The sequence below is a fragment of the Bos indicus x Bos taurus genome, chromosome 2 (genome assembly GCF_003369695.1).
Source record: "Bos indicus x Bos taurus breed Angus x Brahman F1 hybrid chromosome 2, Bos_hybrid_MaternalHap_v2.0, whole genome shotgun sequence".
Lineage (NCBI taxonomy): Eukaryota > Metazoa > Chordata > Mammalia > Artiodactyla > Bovidae > Bos > Bos indicus x Bos taurus.
In genome coordinates, this window is record NC_040077.1 from 47,674,821 (window position 1) to 47,693,694 (window position 18,874).

The window sequence follows — 18,874 nt, forward strand, 5'->3', positions numbered from 1 at the left end:
ACTAAGTTCTGGTAACAGATGCTGAGCAGTAATTTTCCTATTGTGTCTGAGGTGCTAACCTTACTTTAATGAAAGCTAGCTCTACTTTCATTTTATATAAAAGGGTTCCATTTGAGTTTCCATTAGATAAAAGCATCTTATATTTACAAATAAAGCAACACCTCCCAAATCAATGATCTTTTAAAACATAAGGATCAGAAGACAAAGGTATCAGGGTCACAGGATACACACGGATGAATTAATCAGAGAATAATACTAATAAAATCAAATATAACCCAGTAGGCCATGTAATCAGTTTGCCAGGGATTGGCAAACTTTGTTAAACAGTTTGTCTCAATATCAATCCTTTTTCATTTCATACATTTTTATCTTATAGAGAGATACTGAGGGCCTGAACTGGGATTTTGAGAGTGAGAATAGAGAGAAGAAATACAATTGAGTGGATCTGAAATAAGCAAATCTTAGTTATTACATGGATGTGTGGGGTCTGAGGATAATGTAAGGAGTGTAGGAAAGGGATGGCAAATGAGTTTTAATTCACATGTTACCTGATATAGCACATATCTCAGCAGAAACAGAGTGTACTCAAATTGGGTAATTGGTGAAAAACTTTACCTGCAAAGGTGTGGGCAAGATTTAGGGGAAATGGCAAGGGATAGTATACAACTCCGGGGCTGGCAAAACCAGGGACCCATTATCACACCTAAGTGAGAAAAGAGCAGTTTCTGGCATTGAAGTGGGTATTGACAGAAATTTGTCCTTCAGTGCAGCCAATCTGTGGCAATAAATATCTCAATATCAGTCTTCTCCCACTTTCTGATCTCCTGTACACGCCTCTCAGCAAACCCACCCAGAAGATAAGAGAACGAGAAAGCTCTTGATATGCTCCTCAAGGTGACTGCACAAAGAGCTGTGTGAAGAGTCATAAGGATAGTAATTCTAACTGATTGACGGTAGCTGCCTACAACATCATGTAGAAAAGGATTCTGTGATGTCATCCAACCTCATTAGGATGAACAACCATGAGAGCCATACGACTTTTATGAGAATGGGATGAGGCAATATCAGCATGTGCTCACGAATCCTATGTCTGGAATGAGCATGTAATGGAGGAATAGCACCCTGTGTATCTTATGTTCCCCAGCCCTGGACTATGAAGACTTTCATACTTCTAGTTTGTCTGAATGATAAATACCTATACTAACAAATGAAACAAAATATATAAGAGAAACATATTAGGGAGCAGGGATGATACATTCTGTTTAGGTTATGGTGACTTTGAGATGCCCAAAGATCATTCATGGATAAATGAATCTGAAGTTCAGTGGGAAAGTCTAGACTAGAAATCAGAGTTTTGGAAGAGTGGTTTATACATGATAGTTGAAACCATAAAAGTGGAGAGAACACAGAGAAAAGGGAGTCATAGGTAGGTATGAAATCTGGGGAATCTCAACATTTTAAGTGAAGGGCACAGAAAAAACCTGCAAAAAGAAAAACAGCCAGGGTAGTCAGAAGATTACAAGCAGCACCATGGGATATAAATTCATAGAAACCAAAGGCGTAGAATGTTAGTAGAAGAAAGTTGCCATGAATGTCAAATGTTGAAGCAAGGGCACTGAAACATGGACTGAAAAATTTTCACAGCATATGACAATTAGAAGATTACTGGTGTCCTTAGTGAGAGCACTTCCAGGAACTTAATAAAAGAGGAAGCCCAGTTTCAGTGGGATGAGAAGTTAATGGGCGGTAATGATGTGAACATTGCAAATATTGCTCTTCCGAATACAATGGATGAGGTGAAAAGGAGAATGAGCTGATGTAGCTAGAACAAAAATAGGATCAAATGAGAATTTTTTTATGACCAAACAAAATTAAACTATGAGGAGAAGAAGCTAATAGAGTGAAACGGAATAAGTAAGAATGAGAGAACTACTAGAGATAGCTGGGGACTATTCTACCAGTACACCCTTAAGGGAAAATGTTTGCACACACCTCTTGATATAGGTGACTAGCTATATAGCAGGCATATGGATTAGTTAATGACCTATTAAGAAAAAATGACTTGAACCAATTGGATTCTCTTTGTCAGGAGGATGAAATAAGAAATATGGAAATAATTGGTTGATTAGCAGTGGAAACTCAGATGAAAGAGTAATGATTAAAAAAAACCCACAAGGACTAGCACAGCAGCAATGAGTTAGATAAAATAAAACTATGAGTAGATAATGGAAGCATTTATTAGGTAGAGTATGAGGAAGTTAGACGTTAGAGACACAGAAGAGAACACAGATGTGTGGGAGAGGCGGAGGTTCCAAGAGGCCATGTCCCTCTAAAAGAGTGACAAAGAGCGCTGCTTTGGTATCTGATGGCTTTCCAGTTACGGCTCACTGATATCTCATAGTAACTCATCTTTTCTCTTAGTATGAATGGGTTTCTGTTCCTTGAATTCCAGACTCCAATACTAAGACAAGGACTAAAAGCAAAGGAGTGGAGGAGATAAGAAAAGTCAAGTGAAAAGGGTTGCTTTGCACAGGAGGTGAGAATCCAATGCTCAGTGATCCAAAGAAAGAAGGGACACAGGTTAATGCAGGAGTTGGAAGGAAATCCATAGGTTAAACATTTTTCAAAAAAAATAAAGATTAGAATTAAATGAGTTAAGCATCCAGTTAAAGAAGTTTGAAAAGAGCCACAGAGAAAGCTCAAGGAAACACAAAGGAAGGAAATATAAATACAGGGGCAGGTGATGCAGAGAACAAGATCAACAACCTCTGTAACAGTAACAAACAAGAACAGCAAACTGAAAGCTGATTATCTGAAAAGATTACTTCAATAAGCAGACTTTGGACAAGACAGAAAAAAGACAAAAGAGAATGTGCAAAGAAAAACACAGAATGAAAAAGAGGAAATAACTACAGACACCACAAGATTTAAAAAGGACTACTATGAACAAATATATATTAAAATATTTGAAAATAGAGATGAAGTAAATTCCCAGGAAAATATAAAATATTGTAACTGTTACAAGAAGAAATAAAGAGCTTGAATAAGTAATACAGAAATTGAAGTAATAGTCAAAGAGCACCCCTCTGAAGAAACCCCAGGACCAGAAGGTTATGCTGATAGGCTCAAACACATTTTAAGACATATAGAACTTTATTTCATATAGTTGTATCCAGAAAATATAAAAGAGCAAAGGTTTCATATAGTTGTATCCAGAAAATATAAAAGAGCAAAGGCTACCTTCATTATTTATGAAGCTAATATAATTTTAGCTAACAAGATAAAAGCATACTGAAAAAAAAATCTAGCTGCTTGATGAATTTAGTATGGAATAAAAGCAAAAATATGACCCGACATGTTTGTTAATGCAAAATTGCATTTGTTATTTGTAAAAGATTTTTAACATGCAGCAGTAAAAAGTATAAATAATATACTAGACAGTAATAGTTAATATTGCCTAAATGCCTGCCTTAAAGTTAGAAGCACAACCTTCTCCTTCCAATTCAAAACTACAATGCATCCTCAGTGGATCCTCAGCATCCTCAACAACTCCTTTTCTTACTTTCAATCTGCCAGCCTCCCCTCCTCTGCCATCACTGCTACTAATCCCTCATGTGTGTCAGGTTGAACATGAATTTCAGAACATCTGCTGCATTTGTAGTTCATCTCGGAGGAGGCTGAACTTTTTCTTTTAAAGCCGGTGAACTTCTGAGACTAAGAAAATCAGATTTCCCAAATTGGGATGAAAGTGAGAAGAAATCAGAATCCTGTACAAAGAGACATCTCTGCCATTGGTGCTCCAAATCTGATACATCTGGTTAACCTGTTAAGATAACTTAGAAGCACTGGTTTATAATGCATAGGAATCAATGAAATGAGCAGTTTGTTGTTTTGACTGCTGGGGGGGCACAATCTGTTTTTCATGGCTTCAGCATCTACTTCCTGCTAATTTGTGAAGAGGACATAAGGGCTAGTAATGTCTTTGGATTAGGGAGATGTAAACCACAGACCACATTGCTTTTCTACTTTGTTATTTTAACTGGTTAGGGGAAGAAAAAGTTTGGGTACTGTACTTTCCTTAATTTCAGATTTTTGACTCTCAAGGTGATTTCTTTCTTTTTTCCAAAACCTTTTTATTTTGCACTGTGGTATAGCCAATTAGCAATATTGTGATAGTTTCATGTGAACAGTGAAGGGACTCATTCATACATATACATATATCTACTCTTCCCCAAACTCCCTTGAGGTAATTTATTTCTTTATGTTTGTATCATAGGGATTGAAGAGGAGATTCTAAAAACTATGGAAAACAGATTAGGTGGACATACTTTTAAAAAGATTACATAGGAATATTCTTCACAGATTGTCAAACTTCTCAGTGATCTAAAACATGCTGATAGTTTGCTTTTTCTTTTTTCCAGAAACTACTACAGAGTGAGAGCTGAATAATTTGCAAGAAGGTCTTTATCTTTACCTCCCTTCATCTCTATCTAACACTTTAGATAGAGATGCTTCTAACTTTCTGGAACTAACTAAATCCCAGTAATACAGAGTTAAAATTAAATTTAGAAATATACCATAACTCCTAGTCGAGAATTACAGGCTGTACTTAAGAGGCTGAAAGGAAGTGAATTTTTCTGAACTTAGTTAAAAAGGACTTTAATGTGCAGTTACAATGAATGAAAGAATGAAAGTGAATCTTTCATTGTAAAACATTATCCTGCAAGTTAATACTGAACTTAAATATTTCTTTAAATAAATCAATAGATAGTACTTCCTACACTCATTGTAATGAGAAAGAAAGGGACAGATTTTTACGAGTGCTACCTATACTCCCTATACTCTAGACCTGACAAACGGCAGCCATTGGCTGTAAAGGATGAAGAGAAATTCCTCGGGTAAACTAGTATAGCGAAGACCATTTAGCTCAGAGCCAGAGCTGAGGCTACTTTCCCTTGGTTTAAGATGCTGTCTGATTTAAACCAAGGTATAAAAGTGCTGTAATGCAAATATAATATGACACCATTAAGCAGTAACTTGAAAAGATGTTCAACATCTCTGTCATCAAAGAAATGCAAATCAAAAGCACAATGAGAAATCACCTCATACCTGTCAGAATGGCTATTATCAAAATGACAATTTTGCAATATAAACAAATACTGAGTAATGCTGTATACCCGAAATTAATATAGTATTATATATTAATTATACGTCAGTAACAAAGTAGTAATTTGGAAGATGAAACATATCAAAAAAAGCAGAGAACAAAAGTTTTTTCAGTTCTCAGGCTATGGTGTACATTAGTGGTTCCAGAACTATAGAGTGCTTAAGAATCATCAGTGATACTTGTTAAAATGCAGATGTGCAGGCCAGATTCGACAGTACTCTGACTGAGAAACTATAGGGTAGCATTTAGGCATCTGCATTTTTTAACAAGGATTTCCACTTCCAAGTGGAAGTCTAAATGCAACATACTGAAAAACACTGGTCTAAAATATAAAAAAAGGGAAATTATCCTATTTGGCAGTTCCCCAGTTGATTTTCTTAATAAAAACTAATCAAATCCCATAACAGAGATTTGGAGTTTGGAATTATGCTATGTTACTATGTACTGCCTACATTGCTCTTATTACAGAAATAGCTATGGTAATAATAAAATGTTATACATCATGTTTTTCAGAAAACCAGAAAACCATTGTAATATAAAATTTTGTCCATATTACTAGAATAGATATTTGCAATATTTTTTTATATTCAGAAGAAAACCAAAGAAGAAATTTCTACTTTGTGAGCAAAAATTAAACAGAAATTTATATAACATATATATCAGACTAAGGGAGGCTTATAGTAAAAAACTGTTAAATGTTCTATTTGTTTTTCAATAGTTCAATACATCAGAGAACTGAAAAAAATTAGATACATAAAAGGTCAACAGAAATAATCTTTTAGAGAATACATACTGTTATCTATATCCTTTGAACACATGTAAAACCTAAGACAAATGAATATTAACTTATCTGTTTTCAGAATAATGATTTGTAAATATTTGCTTTTATCTGACAATTTACCAATATATCTATTAGGTTTCAGGCTATTAAGCTTTGATAAGATATAGACTAACTGAAGAAATATGTCTATTGTAAGAATATCTGGATGTCTCCATTAATTCTTACATGGTTATTAATATCAGGTATGTTGAACATATTAGATGAAAATGCTGTCTGCTGTTAAGAAAGCTTTTTGTTTTAGGTGACCCCCAAAATGCATTACTGGTGAAATATAAGATGTCAAAAGAAAAGCATTCTAGAGTTAAAAATTACTTTCAGGCAGGAAAAAGATTTAAATAGTATCAGTTCAGTTCAGTCCCTCAGTCGTGTCTGAGTCGTTGCGACCCCATGAACCGCAGCACCTGGAGTTCACCCAAACCCATGTCCATTGAGTCGGTGATGCCATCCAACCATTTCATCCTCTGTCGTCCCCTTCTCCTCCTGCCCCCAATCCCTCCCAGCATCAGAGTCTTTTCCAATGAGTCAACTCTTCGCAAGAGGTGGCCAAAGTACTGGAGTTTGAGCTTTAGCATCATTCCCTCCAAAGAAATCCCAGGGCTGATCTCCTTCAGAATGGACTGGTTGGATCTCCTTGCAGTCCAAGGGACTCTCAAGAGTCTTCTCCAACACCACAGTTCAAAAGCGTCAATTCTTCGGCGTTCAGCCGTCTTTACAGTCCAACTCTCACATCCATACATGACCACTGGAAAAACCATAGCCTTGACTAGACAGAACTTTGTTGGCAAAGTAATGTCTCTGCCTTTAATGTGCTGTCTAAGTTGGTCATTAACTTTTCTTCCAAAGAGTAAGCATCTTTTAATTTCATGGCTGCAATCACCATCTGCAGTGATTTTGGAGTCCCCCAAGTAAAGTCTGCCACTGTTTCCACTGTGTCTTCATCTATTTGCCATGAAGTGATGGGACCAGATGCCATGATCTTAGTTTTCTGAATGTTGAGCTTAAAGCCAACTTTTTCACTCTCCACTTTCACTTTCATCAAGAGGCTCTTTAGTTCTTCACTTTTTGCCATAAGGGTGATGTCATCTCCATATCTGAGGTAATAGATATTTCTCCCGGCAATCTTGATTCTGGGCTTCATCCAGCCTAGCATTCCTCATGATGTATTCTGCATATAAGTTAATTAAGCATGGTGACAATATACAGCCTGGACGTACTCCTTTTCCTATTTGGAACCAGTTTGTTGTGCCATGTCCAATTCTAACTGCTGCTTCCTGATCTGCATACAGATTTCTCAGGAGGTAGGTCAGGTGGTCTGGTATTCCCATCTCTTACAGGATTTTGCAGAGTTTATTGTGATCCACACAAAGGCTTTGGCATAGTCAATAAAGCAGAAATAGATGTTTTTCTGGAACTCTCTTGCTTTTTTGATGATCCAGCAGATGTTGGCAATTTGATCTCTGGTTCCTCTCTCTGCCTTTTCTAAATTCAGCTTGAACATCTGGAAGTTCACAGTTTGCATACTGTTGAAGCATGGCTTGGAGAATTTTGAGCATTACTTTGCTAGCGTGTGAGATGAGTGGCATTGCCTTTGTTTGGGATTGGAATGAAAACTGACCTTTTCCAGTCCTGTGGCCACTGCTGAGTTTTCCAAATTTGCTGGCATATTGAATGCAACATTTTCACAGCATCATGTTTTAGGATCTGAAATAGCTCAACTGGAATTCCATCACCTCCACTAGCTTTGTTCGTAGTGATGCTTTCTAAGGCCCACTTGACTTCACATTCCAGGATGTCTGGCTGTAGCTGAGTAATCACCATTGTGATTATCTGGGTTATGAAGATCTTTTTTTGTACAGTTCTTCTGTGTATTCTTGCCACCTCTTCTTAATATCTTCTGCTTCTGTTAAGTCCATGCCATTTCTGTCCTTTATTGAGCCCATCTTTGCATGAAATATTCCCTTGGTATCTCTAATTTTGTTGAAGAGATCTCTAGTCTTTCCCATTCTGTTGTTTTCCTCTATTTCTTTGCATTGATCACTGAGGAAGGCTTTCTTAACTGTCCTTGCTATTCTTTGGAACTCTGCATTCAAATGCTTTATTAGAGAAATATAAAAAGGAACTCTAAGAGAGGTTAATATAAGTAGATATTCCCCAAATTCTTTAAAACCCTGTTACAGTTTTTCTCTGGAATCACAGTGATGTATGTGAATCTAGTATATTATTGTAACTCTCCACTGAGATCTTTACTGTTGTTCAATAAAGTTTACAATTTTTTCACAGAAATCTCCTGTACTTTTGTTCATTTTATTTCTGTGTACTTTTAGTCTTCGTGGTTGTAGTAAACAGCATGTTTTTAAACTTTTTATTTTAATGTTAGAAATTCAATTTATTTTTGTATAGTGATTTTATAGTCACTCTCCTTGCTAAACTCTCATGTTATTTTTAATAGCTTGCCTGTTAATTATTTTGAGTTTTCCATGTAGACAATCATGTCATCTACAAATGATCACAGTTTTATTTCTCCCTTTCAAATGCTTGCTTGTACTTGATACTTCTTTTCTGTTCTTGCTGCGGGGACTCTGACCTCCACTACAATGTTAGATTCTCTTGGTCTAATTTTAAAGAAAATGTCTATATTACATTGGTAAGAATAATATTTGCTGAATATTTTTGATAGACACCCTTTATCAAGAAAATCCATGGACAGAGGAGCCTTGTGGGCTACATACAGAACATAGGATCGCAAAGAGTGATCAACTAATGACTGAGCAACTAACACTTTTTCACACTTTATCAAGTTAGGGAATCTTCCCTTTTTTTCCAATTTCATGAAGAGGGTTTTTTTTCCTCCTGTAATTTAGGTGAATGAGTCAACTAAATATTTAAAAAATCTATTGAGGTGACTTTTTTTCTCTAATCAGTTAATATGCTAAATGACACATACAGATTTTCCCCTTTAATGTTAAACCATACTCACATTCTTTTGACACCCTTCTTAATCCTGATGGATTTTTTGTTTTTATACATTGTTGTATTCAGTTTACTCATGTTTTAAGGTTTGATATTAACATTATGAGTGAGAATGAATCGCACTTTTATTTTCTCTTGCTGCCTTTGTCTGGTTTGGATATTAAGACTTTGATATAGATTTATCTGCCGAGGTTGGGGGTATTTATTTTTTTTCTATTATCTGAAATAGTGTGTAAGTTTGAAATGATTTTTTTTTTTTTTAGAAATGTCACAGGTCAGTTGTAACTTTGCCAGAACAGTGTTTTTTTATTTTTTAATGAAAAGGTTTTAACAAAGTATTTAATTCTTTAATGATTACAAGATTATTTTGGCTTTCAATTTGTTTGAGTCATTTCTGGTAAACTGTAATTTTTAGCAATTTGTATATTTTACCTAAGTTTCCAAAACTTATTGGCATAAGTTATTATTCTCTTACCTTCTTTAATCTCTACTTGATTTTAACGTGTGTACCTTTTCAAAAAACTGATAATATCATTTATTTTTGCCTTTTCTCTTTAATTTTAACTGATTAAACTTCCAGAGGTTCATGTTTTGTAGGTCTTTTAAAAGAAGGAAGTTCAGGCTTTGTTGACCCTACCTACTAAATGTATACTTTCTATTTCATTTATTTCTGCTCTTTGTTATCTTATTCTTACTTTTTGTTTCTAAAGCTAATGTTAATTTTCTAACTCATTAAATTGGAAGGAAGCCCAGGTCATCAGTTTTCAACTTCCCTCCATTTCTAAGGTCTTTTTCTCTAAATGTAATAAGCATTTAAGGTTATGTATCCTGTATATTTGATATGTTTAGTTTTTGTCCAGTTAGTATTACTTCATTTTTGTTTCATGAGTTATTCAAAGATCTTTTTCCTTTAAATTTCCAAATGTATAATCATTAAAAAATTTATCTTCTAGCTATTGACTTTTATATATATTTCAGAGGATGTGCTCTGTAAGATAATTCTCTGAAATTTATTGACAATTTGTGGTTAAAAACATGACCAATTTTTTAAAATGACTAATCACTTGAGAAGAATGCATATTGTCTATTGGATACCCAGTTCAATCAGTCAAATGTATGTTAAAATTTATTATGATTCTGAATTGATATATTTCTTCCTTTGGTTTTATTGAATTCTAATATATTTTGAACTCATGTTTTTATGGGCATGGAGGATTAACATTATTACATATATTTTTTCCTTTTATCTCTTTAGTTTGCCCTGATTGTTGGAAAGTTTAGGCATGTCAGTTCTCTAATACTTGTTTTTGTTTAAATTTCACTCATTTCTCTCACTCCCCAAACTCTACCTCATGCAAGCACCAATCTGTTTTCTATATTTATGAGCTTGATTTTTTTTTTTTTAAGATTCCACGTATCAGTGAGGTCATACAGTATTTGTCTTTCTCTGACTTATTTCACTTAGCATTATGCCCTTCAGTTCCATCCATGTCGTCTCAAATGGCAAGATTGCATTCTTTTTTATGGTGGAATAATATTCCATTGTGTGTGTGTGTGTATATATATGTATGTACCACATTTTCTGTATCCATTCACCCACTGATGGACACTTAGGTTGTTTCCATCTTTTGGCTACTGTAACTAATGCTGCAGTGAACATGGGGGTGCATATATCTTTTCAAATGAATGTTTTCACTTTCTCCAAATAAATACTCAATAGTGGAACTGCTGGATCATTTGGTAATTCCATTTTTAATTTTTTGAGGAACTTCCATATTGTTTTCTGTAGTGGCTGTATCAATTTACACTCCTACCAACAGTGCACAAGGGTTCCATTTTCCCCACGTTAGTCAACACATTATTTCTTGTCTCTGATGACGGCCATTCTAACAGGCATGAGGTGATATGTCATTGTGGTTTTGACTTGCATTTCTTTGTATATTAATGATGAAAAGAGAAAATGAAGTCACTCAGTCATGTCCAACTCTTTGCAACCCCATGGACTGTAGCCCACCAGGCTCCTCTGTCCATGGGGATTCTCCAGGCAACAATACTGGGTTGCTATTTCCTTCTTCAGGGGATCTTCCTGACCCAGGAATTGAACCCAGGTCTCCCACGTTGCAGGCAGACTCTGCCCTTTGAGTCTCCAGGGAAGCCCATATTAATGATGTTGAGTATCTTTTCATGTACTTGTTGGTCATCTCTATGTCTTCTTGGGAAAAATGTCTATTGATCTTCCAATTGATCTTCCTCTCAATTTTTTCAATTTTGAAAAATGTGTGCTATTGAGTTCTTGTACATTTGTACCTTATCAGATGTAAGATTTGCAATAATTTTCTCCCATTCAGTAGGTTACATTTTCATTTTGTTGATGGCATGTTATGGTGAATAGCAGATTTTTAGCTTTATGTAGTTCCCCTTGTTTATTTTTGCTTTTGTTGTGCTGTTTTTAGTGTTAAATTCAACAAATCATTGCCAAGACCTACGTCAAGGAGCTTACTGTGTATGTCAACTTCTAGGAATTTTTATGGTGTCAAGTCTTGCAATCAAATATTTAATCTAATTTGAGTTAATTTTTGTGTATGGTATAAGATAGTGGTCCAGTTTCATTCTTCTTCATGTAACTTTCCAATTTTTCCAACACCATTTATTGAATAGACTAGCCTTACCCATTGCATATTCCTGGCTCCTTTATTGTAAATTAATTGACCATACATGCATGGATTTATTTCTGGGACCTTTATTCTGTTCCATCGATCTCCACGGCTGTTAAAAAACACAATGTGCTAATACTACATTGTTTTAACTACCACAGCTTTGTAACAGTTTGAAACCAGGGAGCATGTTATATATCTTTCTAGTGAATCGAACCTTTCATTATTATGTAGTGACTATCTCTAGCCATGCCTGTCACATTAAAATTGATGCCCCAGTTGCCCCAGCTTTTGTTTGGTGTTTGCCTAGCATAACTTTCTACTATGCTTTTATTTTCAACTTTTTCTATGTTTTAAGAGTGTCACTGATTGTAATTGCTAATGTATTTAGAGTTGTTTCAACTGCCTTACACCTTTTGCTTTCTGTTGGTGTCACTTGTTTCTGTTTTTTAAAAAAATAAATTAAATAAATAAATTTATATTAAAAAAACTTTTTATCTTAAAAATTGATTGTTACAGTTCTTGTTTGGAACTATTTCTGCTTTCTCCCTTCTGTTGGACTGGACATCATGCACTTTCATTTTTTTTGCAGTCCTGAGTGGCTTGTTGGATTTTATCCCTAACCAGGGATCAAATCCTGGCTCTGGCAGTGAAGGTGCCAAGTCCTAACCACTGGACTTACAGGGAAATCCCCTTATACACTCTTTTTATACTCTTTTAATTTCCTTGGAAATTTTACTATGCATGCTGATAATCCCTGCTGTAGTCCTCCCCAGGCTTTCATGCTATTATTGTCTAATACTACACTCTTTCCATTTCCTTCAACCTCTGAAACTTTAAATAATATCTGTTATCACTACTACAAAGGCAATGGCACCCCACTCCAGTACTCTTGCCTGGAAAATCCATGGACAGAGGAGCCTGGTAGGCTACAGTCCATGGGGTCGCTAAGAGTCAGGAACGACTGAGTGACTTCACTTTCACTTTTCACTTTCATGCATTGGAGAAGGAAATGGCAACCCACTCCAGTGTTCTTGCCTGGAGAATCCCAGGGACGGGGAAGCCTGGTGGGCTGCTGTCTCTGGGGTCACACAGAGTCGGACACGACTGAAGCAACTTAGCAGAATGGTATTTTTAAATAGATCTTATTGGATTTATTTTATTTGCCAATTTTTTTCGAATCATTCCTTCTAGCACAATATATTTGCCTTTGAAATTATTTCCTTTTTTCCTGTCATTTTACTGATTTTTTTTCTTAGTTTCCTTTTAGAAGTTTCTTTAGTTTATGTCTGTTGGTGGTGAACTCTGCCTTTGGTTTTCTACCTTTTTTTTTTAAGAACTTCAGCTTGAAAAAAGTATTGTTAGCCACAAAATTTAGATTGACAAGTATTTTCTCTCAGCACTTTAAGGATATTCAATTGATTTCTAGCTTCCATTGTTTCTTCTGAGGGGTCTGTTGTCCCTTTCATTGTTTCTTTTCAGGTGATATGTTTTTATCCCTCCAGGCTGCTTTTAGTATCTTTTCTTGTCTTTGATATCTTACAGTTTTAACATACAATCTCAATGTATGGGTTTCTTTTTATTTTTCTTGCCTGTTATATTTTGTGCTTCTGCTATTTATAGACTCTGTTCTTCACCATTTCTGAAAAATTATCAGTTATTAGCTCTTCAAATATTGTCTAACCTTCATTTCCTCTATTTTCTCTGTGGGAGACTTTGATTAGTCTCAACGTTGTCCATTTAAGCCTCCAAATTTCTGCATTTCATGTTTTTTATGTATTTGCTTTTCCCATGTATTCTGTCAGTTTAAAACATCTCATCTAATCCACCAATTCTCCCTTCAGCTGTGTTCAAACACGCATAACCCATTCTGCCAACAATTTGTTTATTGACTATTTATTTCCTTACATTAAAAATTTTTGGCTATGTTGGTTCTTTGTTGCTGAGTGGGCTTTGTTCTAGTTGTAATAAGTGGGGGCTATGCTCTAGTTGCAGTGCATGGGTTTCTCATCATGGTGGCTTCTCTTGTTGCACAGCATGGGCTTTAGGGTGTGTGGGCTTCAGTAACTGTAGTACATGGGCTCAGTAGTTGTGGTTCCTGGGCTCAAAAGAACAGGCTCAATAGTTGTGGCACATGGGCTTAGCTGTTCCAGAGCATGTGGGATCTTCCTGGACCAGGGGTCAAACCTGTGTTTCCTGCACTGGTAGGTGATTCTTTACCACTGAACCACCAAGGTCTGTTGACTCTTAACGTCCTCTTGTTTCTAATGTTCTATGTTCTCCTTTGTACTGTATGGGGTGAGGAGTTGAATATGCCTGGTTCACCTGACAAGTTTCTTATTAAATTCTTCCAATAAAAGGCACCAGTTGCAGATTATAAAAAAAGAGTTGGTATTTGGCAATAGGGAAAAGGTGATTCTGGAACCTAGCACTTTGGGAAGAGGAAGTGATTTTTTGATAATTCTGGCCATGGTTCAGGTAATACAACTTTGGTGGACCCAAAAGTGATTGAAACAGCAGCTCAGGGAGTCTAGGATTACAGGCTCCAACCAAGAAATGCTAATAGCTTCTGAGCTCTGGCTATTACTTACGTTTCTTTTTTATTTGATCTGCCATTTATTCTTTGTTTTTCTGGTCCTTTCTAAATACCCATGTAACCGATCCCCTGTATTAAATTGTCTACGTATAAAATAATTGTGTGCTCAGTCACTCAGTTGTGTTTGACTCTTTGCAACTCCACAGACTGTAGCCCACCAAGCTCCTTTGTCCATGGAATTTTCCAGGCAAGAATACTGGAGTGGGTTGACATTCCCTTCTCTAGGGGATCTTCTGGATCCAGGGATTGAACCCACATCTCCTGTTCTCTTGAAATGGCAGGAGATTTTTTACCACTGAGCCATCTGGGAAGCCCACAAAATAATTAGAATGGCTTATATTTTCCTGACTAGATACTAATATACCTATCCATTGAGGATTTCTTTTTCATTTCAATGATTACATTTTCCACTTGTAAGTTCAATTCTGTAGGATTATTTTTTTAAAAGCATTTCAGATTTGCTTTCAATATTCTATATCTAGTAATTTCAATATCTGCAGTCCTTAGGGTCTAAATTTATAATCTGCCATTTCTACTGTAAAAATTAATAAACAGAAGCTTCGATTAAACAGAGCTAGGATACCAGAAGAGGGAGCTCTCATGCTCTGAGATGACAGCAGAATCCAAGAGAACTCTCCTGGCAACAACTCCACCAATCATAAATTCTTAGTTTACTATAACCCTCTTAATGTCCTTTCCCCCTCCACAGACGAGTTGAATTTTCCTTCTCTTGCTTTGTGGAGACTTACATGTGGCTCATCATGGTTGCAGAGTCCAAACTGCATTTCTCTGCTGATCTTAAATTAACATTTTTTGTTTGTGTGTGTGTGTGTTTTCTTGCTGGAGAAACAACTGGCAGTCTTTTTTTTTTTTTTTTAGTTCAATACTGCTAAATCTCATTAATGGTGGGTTATTTCTTTATGTGTTTGCTGGACTTTGATTATGAACTCATATATGGTTGACATAATTTGAAACAAAACAGGAGGGGAAAAAGCCCACTTGGGAGTTTTAAGTGAGCACAATTTCCTTCAGTTTCTTATCTTGCTGTTGGCCTACAGGTTTCTTCCTGGATTAAGTGTTTTTCAGTTTCATTTGCCATTAAGACAATATCCTCGTCTTGTACGTTTATTGGTCATGCTTCAGTTTCGTCCAAGTTTTTGCTTTCCCTGCCTGTTGAAATTTTACTTCAACCTATAGAATCTAACAATGACACAATATTAAGTTTTATGTAAGATTTGGTTGTTTTGAAATAAGACAGCCCTTCAGAGCAATCTGTAACACTGCTAAAAATGGATGTTTTTATTCTGATTTTCTACTTACGCCTCTATTTTCAAAATAGCATTATTTTTATAATAAAGACAATAGTTTCTAAAAAACCTTAATGGTAATTCAGACTTGAGCAAGAATATGTTACTTTTCTTTTTCCATTATTATTACATTTTATTTCCATTCAAATATTTCCTTTCATTTTAACCATAAATAATAAATTATGAATAGCAATTTCTTAAACTTAATTTTATATGATGTACCTTAATCTCTCCAAATTCTTTTTATTTAATGTTTTATGTAAACTACTAATCTCACTAATATTAAAAATAGGAAGATGTAAGCCACAAAATATTTTTTGCTTTCCAAATAGGTCAATGGATAGCAAAAAATTATATGTTTGTGATTACCTAATTACACATTTGTAAATAAGTACTTTTCCTATATATACTATTAAAATATATCTAAGCTATAACAAATTCTAAGTGAGTTTAATTATAATAACGGACACTCTGGAGATAATTCAGATAAAGGTAGCTAAAATTAATAAATAAAAATGTATTTTTTAGAATTAGTGAGTTATTTCAAGATGGAATGAGATCAACATTTCTCTTTTTTTAATAATAGGAAAACCTTAAGTATTTCTGGTAAGGTGAAAAAATCTTTTTAACAGCTGATGAGCTATTTATGATACAGTATAAAAACTGAAATTATTCTGATAAAAAGTTGAATTATTTATTCTATTTAGCAGCAATACAAAAAGAAATTTAATCATGCTCTCATAACTTGCAAAGCTATAACTTATTAAGCAATAAAAGAAATGCTTAAAATAAGGAAATTACATGCTACTTTTCAATTTTGGAGAGGCATGCTCCTAAACTTTTAAAAAGGTTAGCAATTTTGGAGGTTAATTTGAAAAAGTAGCAATATGTTTCATGAAATTTATCAGGAAACCAAATGTCATTAAACTGATTTTTTTTTACTTTTTATCTTTGCTTGAAGAGTTAAGGATTAATATAAAAAACCATTTTTTCTCATATAAACTTTTTTAAGGAGTGAAAATATATATAAAGTAATGAATACTGCAGTAAGCATGAAAAGAAAAAGGCAATTTATATGGCTTATCTATATTTCCTTGCATATGCTCTGAATTGCAAAAGGGAATATAGAAAGGCTTTTTAAAGAGGGCTTCCAGGCTCAATAGCAAATCTTGAGTACATAATAGCTAATCTCTGTATTCTGGGAACATTTTTTCAAGTAAATTTAATGTACTGACAAAATGGATACTTGTATTTCATTCGTTCCCATGATAAACTTAAGAAATATGTAGTCACTCAATTAACCAAACTTCTGGAGCACAAAGTTTAAATTGAAAATATGAACTAACTTTCCTTCTCCCTTCCTTCATGGAGGTATCCACTGTCAAGAATACCCTTGAAGAATGGAGAGGATGTAGAGTATTTACACTGTGCAGAAGGGACAAAAGACAAAGTAAAAGAGAAGTACTGGAGGAAGCTACACAGAAGAGATAATTTCTTAATCTCCTTTCTAGATTGATGCAGTTTCTTACATTTTGATGAAAAAAATTCAGGGGAAGCAGTGAGAGACAAATAATTACAACATCAATGGTAAGACTGTAAGAAACCCAGAGTAGTCAAAGGTGGCTTCTATTTGTGTAAGCTCTCCACTAAGTAAAAACATGGTTGTATCATAGTGGATCCAATTGGCAGCGATTTTGTAGCCCAAGGGACATCTGTTAATGTCCAAAGAAATCTTCATTATCTTTATGGGTGTATATGTATATGTGCGCACGTGTGTTTATGTGTGTGTACACATATATGCTACTTGTACCTATGCTACTTGGGTAAAGGTCAGAGATACTACTAAAATCCTAGAAGGCACAAGAAAGCCCCCAAGAAGAAGAAATTATCCATTCCAAAATGTCAATGGTGCTGAGGATGAGAAATCTTGTCTTACAACCACAGACGTGCTCTCTTCCTTCAGTTCAAGAATGAATGATGGTAGAGGAGTTAATATTTGGTGGGGACTTTCCTGATGGCTCAATGTTTAAGGGACTTCTCCAGTGGCTCAGTCAGTAAAGAATCTGCCTGCAATGCAGGAGACCCGGGTTTGATCCCTGCGTTGGGAAGATCCCCTGGAGAAGGAAACAGCAACCCACTCCAGTATTCTTGCATAGGAAATCCTATGGACAGGGGAGCCTGGTGGGCTACAGTACATGGGGTTGTAAGAGTCAGACATGACTTAGCAACTAAACCACCACCAACAGTGGTTAAGAATCTGCCTTGCAATGCCAGGGACATGGGTTTTAAGTAGCTGGTGGGCCACAACTACTGAGCCCCTCACCACAACTAGAGAATCCATGTGCTGCCCCGAAAGATCCCACGTGGCACAACAGAGATCTGGTATGCCACAACTAAGACCTGATGCAGCCTAATAAATAAACAAATATTTAAAAATATCTGGTGGTTGCTTCCATGTCCTGGCTATTATAAACAGTGCTGTAATGAACATTGGGGTACACGTGTCTCTTTCAATTCTGGTTTCCTCAGTGTGTATGCCCAGCAGTGGGATTGCTGGGTCATAAGGCAGTTCTATTTCCAGTTTTTTAAGGAATCTCCACATTGTTCTCCATAGTGGCTGTACTAGTTTGCATTCCCACCAACAGTGTAAGAGGGTTCCCTTTTCTCCACACCCTCTCCAGCATTTATTGCTTGTAGACTTTTGGATCGCAGCCATTCTGACTGGTGTGAAATGGTACCTCATAGTGGTTTTGATTTGCATTTCTCTGATAATGAGTGATGTTGAGCATCTTTTCATGTGTTTGTTGGCCATCTGTATGTCTTCTTTGGAGAAATGTCTATTTAGTTCTTTGGCCCATTTTTTGATTGGGTCATTTATTTTTCTGGAATTGAGCTGCAGGAGTTGCTTGTATATTTTTGAGATTAGTTGTTTGTCAGTTGCTTCATTTGCTATTATTTTCTCCCATTCTGAAGGCTGTCTTTTCACCTTGTTTATAGTTTCTTTTGTTGTGCAGAAGCTTTTAATTTTAATTAGATTCCATTTGTTTATATTTGCTTTTATTTCCAATATTCTGGGAGGTGGGTCATAGAGTTTATAATAGCCAGGACATGGAAGCAACCTAGATGTCCATCAGCAGATGAATGGATAAGAAAGCTGTGGTACATATACACAATGGAGTATTACTCAGCCATTAAAAAGAATACATTTCAATCAGTTCTAATGAGGTGGATGAAACTGGAGCCTATTATACAGAGTGAGGTAAGCCAGAAAGAAAAACACCAATACAGTACACTAATGCATATATATGGAATTTAGAAAGATGGTAATGACAACCCTGT

General features: G+C 35.5%; 1 protein-coding gene across 5 annotated transcripts in view; it reads right to left on the minus strand.

The window, feature by feature from the left end:
- MBD5 (methyl-CpG binding domain protein 5) overlaps positions 1-18,874 on the minus strand; it is a 159,714-nt gene that overhangs the window by 109,178 nt on the left and 31,662 nt on the right. The gene's annotated exons all lie outside the window — the stretch shown is intronic.